Raw genomic sequence first — 7,358 nt, 5'->3', positions numbered from 1 at the left:
ATCTTTGATCATCTTCAGTTCCTAATAAAATGTCTTGGCACCTAACAGGTGTCATTTAGTCTATGCTAGATGAATAAGGACAAATGTCTGTCCTTCTGGTACAGGGAATATTGTTTTTTGGTGTGAGATTGGGTGAAAGAAGGAGATACTAGTGAACTGAATTGATAGAAATCATTGAGAAAGTAGGAAAACACCCGGCATGGCAAATGATATGTTCAATTTTATGTAGGCTGAGTTCACCAAAACCATCACCTTAAACGAAACCATTTTGGTGGATCTTTATTTTTAACAAGAGAACAAATCCATACTTTTATTTATTTACTTTTCAATAAGTTTAAATCCTTGAAGGGTGCAGTATCACTTGGATTCTGTGTCCAATGGCCTTAGCAGGAAGGTTGCTTCGGAATTTGGCACGAATCATGCCACTGTTTCCATCAATGCAAGTTGCATTTCCCCAGATTACTCTGGTTTTGTTCGATTTTCCACCAGGAATTACTGTGTGGTTCTTTGCTTTGTGCACCTAAGCACACCTCTGGCCTACATAGAATTCAGTTGCATATCAAGCATAAACACCTTTAATTTTAAGAAGAGCTGTGTGCTCCCTCAAGTTCCGGGGACCCCACTTATAGCCAGCAAAAATGGCCTTGGACCACAGCCTTCCAGACGTATTTGTCAGTTTAGAAGTCCTGTGCCCAGTAGGCTTCCACGGGCTCCAAGGCAGCTGAGAGAGCCTTTCTGGTGTGATCTTCAGGATATTGACCTCTTAAGCTCTGAACCATGAACAATTATTTTTTAACAGTAATATCCGCTTAAAAATTCAGACTTAGAAGAACAAGTCTTCAGGAACTTCTTTCTGAAAAAGTGAGATGCTACAAAATCTTAATCATATGTACAGATAGCTAAACCCTGAAGGCCTGCATGCACAGCTCGAGTGGTTATATTGTTAGCTCTGCCTCTAGTGGGGGGGTTGAGCTAGGTGGGACACCAGTCACCCTCATGGTCACCTGGGCTGCTCTGCCTCTTCAAATTGACTAGGCAAGACTCTCCATCCTCTTGATCTTGGAAGAAATGATTTTAGCTTTTCACCACTGAGTATGATGTTAGCTGTGGGTTTGTCATCTACGGCCTTTATTATGTTGAGGTAGGTTCCCTCTATGCCCAGTTTCTGGAGAGTTTTTAGCATGAATGGGTGTTGAAAGTTATCAAAAGCTTTTTCTTCATCTATTGAGATGATTGTATGGTTTTTATTCTTCAATTTGTTTATGTGGTGTATCACACTGATTGATTTGTAGATATTGAAAAAGTCATTGCATCACAGGGATAAATTCCACTTGATCATGGTGTATGATCCTTTTAATGTGTTGTTGGATTTGGTTTGCTAGTATTTTGTTGAGGATTTTTGTGTCTATGATCATCAGTGATACTGGCCTGTAATTTTCTTTTTTTGTGATATCTTTGTCTGGTTTTGGTATCAGGGTGATGGTGGCCTCATAGAATGAATTTGGGAGTGTTCCTTCCTCTGCAACTTTTTAGAATAGTTTCTGAAGTATAGGTGTTAACTCTTCTCTAGGTGTTTGATAGAATTTTCCTGTGAAGCCATCTGGTCCTGGACTTTTGTTTTTTTGGAGTTTTAAAATTACTGATTCAGTTTCATTACTGATAATTATTCATCTGTTCGTATTTCCTCTTTCTTCCTGGTTCATCCTGGGAGATTGTACCTTTCTAAGAATTTGTCCATTTCTTCTAGGTTGTCTCCATATGCAGTCTGCCTGTACTAGTTTCCTACTGCTGTCATAACAGTTTACCACAAATTTACTCATTTACAGCCACTTCCACAGTTCTGTAGATCAGAAGTCTTTGTGGATTCTACTGGGTTCTCTGTTCCCGTTCTTACAAGGCCAAAATCAAGGTGCCAAACAGGCTGGGCTCTTCCCTGGAAGCTCTGGGGAAGAATCCATTTCCAAGTTCATTCTGATTGTTGGCAGAAACAGGTTTTTGCAGTTGTAGGACTGAGATCCTCATTTCCTTACTGGCTGTCAGTCAAGGTCCGCTCCCTGTTCCAGGGCCCCCCTGGGTTCCTTCCCATGTGGCCCCCTCCATCTTTAAGCCGGCACTGGTCCATTGAATCCTTCTCTTGCTTCAAATCTATCATACTTCCCCTTTGCCTTTCTCTTCTACCACCAGCCAGAATATGTTCTCTGCTTTTAAGGATGCATGTGTTACATTGGGTTCCTCAAACAGTCCAGGGTAATCTCCCCATGTTAAGGTGAACAGGCTAGAAGCCTTAAAATTCCACCTGCAAAGTCCTTTTTGTCATGTAACAAAACATATTCGTGTGTGTGATATCTTAGAGTCACAGTTTCTGGGGACTAGGGTGAGGCATTTTTAAGAGGCCATCTTAGAAATTCTGTTACCACACCTCCCCAAAAGGAGGCCTTCTATAGAGGGTATCTATGGGTAACAGTCCATTAACAAAGCACTGTCACTTTGCATATAGCCTCGATGAGTTCCCTTTAGGTCTAGTTTCTGAAAGTGAGACATTTTATTTGATTAATAGCAAAAGAAACCAGGTCACCAGCAATAAAAGGACTGAAACTTAGGACATGTTTCATGTGCATGTAGGAACTTGCCTGTGCACAGAAGGTGTCAGTTCATCTCGTGGTCGCTCAGCTATGTTATGGGTACTGGTAGCACCATGTGTCGTGCTTTGAATATATCGTATCTCAGTGCAGCATTGAGTGAGAACATGGATGCTGATGATTATCAAATCTCAGGTAGTAAATTTATGTAGTGGGAATTACCACTCTTTGGGATAAAGCTTCCTTTTTTTTTCCAAGCTAGAAAATGCTTATAGGAACAATTCATGTCATGAAGGACTATCACTGTATATATGCTCCTATCACCAGCTTCCAGGTGACATGCAAGAGAAGCTATTTAACTTTTAGTTACTAATTCAATAAGGAATTTCAATAACCCAACAAATTAAAATAAGTGGGAAGTGCAGATTTAATACTTGAACGTATACCGTCAATCTTAAACTTGCTAAATAAGAAAATCAAACTCATTTTCATACTGAAGAATAAAGGGATTACTATGTAGTATTTGACCCCCAAAAGGTGTTGTTAAGGTAATGTTATAATCGATGGAAACTGAGAATTTAGGAAATGAGAGAATATAAAGCCATACGTCAAAAGTGCCCTAAGACAGATACAGGTAGTAAATCTCTACATTACATATTTTATACAAGATGCCTATTTTATACATCCCCCCCACCTTGTATGTTTTTCAGGCTTGTTGGTTTGCTTATTAGCTTTTAGCGTATGGACTTTTTTTTTTAATAGATCTTTATTGGAGTATAATTTCTTCACAATACTGTGTTAGTTTCTGTTGTACACCAGAGTGAATCAGCCATATACATACATATATCCCCATATCCTCTCCCTTTTGAGCCTCCCTCCCACCCTCCCTATCCCACCCCTCTAGGTCATCACAAAGCACCGAGCCGATCTCCCTGTGCTATGCTGCTGCTTCCCACTAGCTATCTATTTTACATTTGGGAGTGTATATATGTCGATGCTACTCAGCATCACTAATTATTAGTATGTACTTTTATGGAAGAAAAATATGTAATGATTTGGGATGGGAAAGAAATGTTATAATAGTAAAGAAGGCATTAACTAGATTTATTTAAATTTAAAAATAAATATGAAGTGGTATAATATGGATGACTGTATACTGACCTGATAAGCAATTTCCATACATAACTTTTGATGACATTGTGAGATGTTATGACCATTGGTGAGATATCATATTCTGCAGACATTTCTGTGTCTTTAACATGAGAATGATGGAATCGTCTCTAAGTTTTCTCCCGTGAGACCACTTGTAAGAGCAAAGCTAGTTGGTACTTATTTAATGCACTGAGGTCCTTTGCAGGGCACCTTTAAAGCACTATTTTGATTTAATTCTGAATCAACTGTATTCCTGAGTTTGGAAAATCAAATTTTAACATGAACTTGCAAATAGCCCCAGTGCTTCACCCCTAATTCATATTCCAGCAACCTTCACTGTAGCAGGAAGCAGAGTCAAGCTGTTGCCATGAAGATTGTTTCAAGAGCTCAGAAATCCTCCAGGGACCCCTTTATCACTGCTTTTCAAAGAAGCCTTTATTCCTCTCTTCTCCTGTTTCCTGCAAAGGGAGTTGTGTCTAATACTTGAGGACATGGTGGGGCCTACAAGGACCTGAGGACTCCTCCAGGACTGTGATCTTCGGAATTGTGAAATCTATCATTCTGGTCCTTATCCTTCTTTCTTCCCACTCTGCCACATTGTAACAAATGCTGTTGTTTGTGAAACTTTACTGTATGGTAAAACCTGCTTTTTCATTTTTAAAGGACTGTGCTCCCAGGCCAATTGGCATTTGTCTTGTTTTAAGTCTTCTGTGTAAAGGTCCATCAGACTCATTAAAGTAACATTTTTGGACTGTATTATCTATTTGAAGATCTTAATTGATATACAATTTTCTTTATTAATGGGCACCAAAAAGTGTCTTAATCTAAGCCAATAATGTTAACTTTTATTTCAAGGTATGTTATGCTTAAATTTTTTTTTCCTCTGAAAGGTGATGAGATAGTAAAAAAAAAAAAAAAAAGTAGAAAAAAGTGTGTATTGATATTGCTAATTACAGATATGAATGTATAGGCAAAGTTAGTATATGGATTTAATGTATTTTCAGTAAATTTAGAAATAAAAATCATCTCATGTATTTCATCTTATATGAGGTAACTGGGAATTGCTATTTCCCTTTTGAAAGGAAAAATAGAAGCTTTTTATTTTATTTTTTTGGCCACACCCAGTGGCATGCAGGATCTTAGTTCCCCGACCAGGGATCAAACCTATGCCCACTGCAGTGGAAGCGAAGAATCCTAACCATTGGACCATCAGGGAATTCCCAGGAAAAATTGAAGCTTTTTAACGTCACAACATTCTTAGGGAAGCATAGTTGTCCTATTTCATAGGGGACATGGAGAAAGAGAAAATAATGTAGATTTTTAAGGAGGCTAAAGGTGGTAGACTTTCTCAATCATATTTATACTCAGTCCAATAGATCTTAACATTTTCTTCTGAAGAGAATATTAATCTTGGTCATGCATTATCAGACTAGGCCGTGAGTACATCCTGGCAGAATATGGATGTATATGAAAGTAGAATATGAATATATATGAAATGTATTATATGAAATATATATATTATTTATAATGAGGCAGAAGCTAAATTTGTATTTATTTTTGAGCTAAAACATTAGAGTTCAGGAATTCCCTGGCAGTCCAGTGGTTAGGACTTGGTGCTTTCACTGCCAGGGCCAGGGTTCAATCCCTGGTTGAGGAACTAAGATCCTGCAAGCTGCGTGGTGTGGCCTAAATAAATAAATAAAATAAAACATTAGAGTTCAAAGACATTACAGCTTATGGGAAAGCAGAACTGATGCATGAAGTATGAATTTATTCTTCTCTGAAGTAAGGGCTTTTTCAGTGGCAAAGCTTGAGAATGCTGATCTGTATGATGGAGAAATTAGTGTTTGGACAAGAAATAAACTAATATATTCTGTTATGGTCTGAAAGGAAAATAATACTTGCCTTCAGGTAGTTAGAATTACTGTACAGATCCAGGCTCACAGTAGGATGACCATTTTTCCCATTTTCAATTATTTGAGGACATAAAAACAAAACAAATACCATTATTGAGTACCTGCTATATACAAGCCAGAACTGTATGTACTGAATTGGCCAGGACAGGCAGAATTCATGGCCATAAGGAGGGCAGGCCCTGGCCAAGATTCAGGGTAGCAGGAAAGGTCTAGCCAGGTGGATGGAACATAATGTCCCATAACATGTAGAAATTGACAAGTGGGAACAAATGATTTCTTAGCAAGTTAGAGGCCTCGGGCTGGTCTAAAGGAGGTAAAAAGAATATATTGACAAACAGGTGGAAACAAAATAATGAAATGTCCACAGGGAAGTATTTGGAAAGCATCAAGTCGACCTGGTTGCAGGTAGGAAAACCAAGTCCTTGGGAGCAGAAGAAAGTGACCTGCAAGACTTCTAGTTGAGCGGAATCAAGGCATAGGGCTTATCATCAACCTGGGACTCAGCAGGCAGGAACCTTCCAGGGATCTGGGGTCAAGCCTGTTTATGGTTTCTTAGAAAACTGCTGTCTTGAATGGGATTGGGGTGAGGCTGACAGCAAGTGGGATTTGATGCTTGTCCCTCAGTACTGACCCGAGTAGCTCATGATGGTTATCTTGTCAGCAAAGGGGACTAATTCTAGAGCTCAGAATAAGGAAGAAAATGCAGACAGTAGCCATATATATAGTCTCAGGTGAGGAGTGAGGAAAGCTTCTGGCACCTCTCCAGTTGTTATGCAGGTGCAAAAATTATTTAACTTTTTCTTTCTGTCTTGAATGGATATGCTACCTATTTGGTGGCATAACACACAGATTCAAATTAAACGTCAATGCATACTTTAATGTTTTAATCAATGTACATACTAAATGATTTGAATTGGAAAAGGAATTTTGGGAACAGAATCCAACGTTAAGCTTGACAGGAAGTGAATATTTGGACAAGGAATACTGGAGCATTCTACTATGGCATATGTTCAGGTTTAGAATAAGACTATATTTTTCAAACCAATCTAGGGATACAAAACCAAATCTATATAGAATGGGAATATTAGATGAAAAATTCACTTGTTAGAATGGAATTCAGACCTTCCATGTAGAACTGCAGGAGAAGTGCAGTCAGCAGTGACCCGTAGGAATGAGGACCTGGCTTGATGGAGGGAGAATGGGAGAGTCTGGTCCAGCGAGGACAGAAGTACAGTTAGGAAGAGCCCAGGAAAACAAGTTCTCTTTCAAGCTGCACTGGAAGTAGGCATGCACTTGCTTATGCTAGACTTGAGCTTTGTGTGGCAAGCAGGATCAGTACACAGCACCCCCCTTTCTTTGCCCGTTCAGTCGCTGCTCTTGGGGTTTCGCAAGCTGCCTGCTCACATGAATCTCCATTTTGTCCACGCCTGGCAATAGCTGCTCGGAACCTCGCCTCTGGCAGCTCATGATTTCAAGTATCCAGACCTGTCATGATGCTCTCCAGGAGAGGCGTCAGGCTGTCATCCGGTATTAGGCAGCCCCCAGCTGACACAAAAGGCCTTTCACTGAGTGCCCTTCTCTCTCAAGCTTTTGCATTGCATATTTTGATAGCGGTTGAGGTAAGAAACAAGTTCAGAATCCAAACTGAGGCATTCAGTTGCTCTCCTAACCACTTGGCCTAATTTCTTTAGTCACTATTTTGCGGTTTGAG

General features: G+C 39.5%; 1 pseudogene; it reads right to left on the bottom strand.

Annotated features, from left to right (window-relative positions):
• Window positions 1-334: 334 nt before the first annotated feature.
• Window positions 335-7,114, bottom strand: LOC115860016 (large ribosomal subunit protein eL33 pseudogene; annotated as a pseudogene).
• Between the last annotated feature and the right edge of the window lie 244 nt (window positions 7,115-7,358).

This window comes from Globicephala melas, chromosome 3, assembly GCF_963455315.2.
Source record: "Globicephala melas chromosome 3, mGloMel1.2, whole genome shotgun sequence".
NCBI classification, from domain to species: Eukaryota; Metazoa; Chordata; class Mammalia; order Artiodactyla; family Delphinidae; genus Globicephala; species Globicephala melas.
This window is presented reverse-complemented; position numbering and strand designations above follow the sequence as displayed.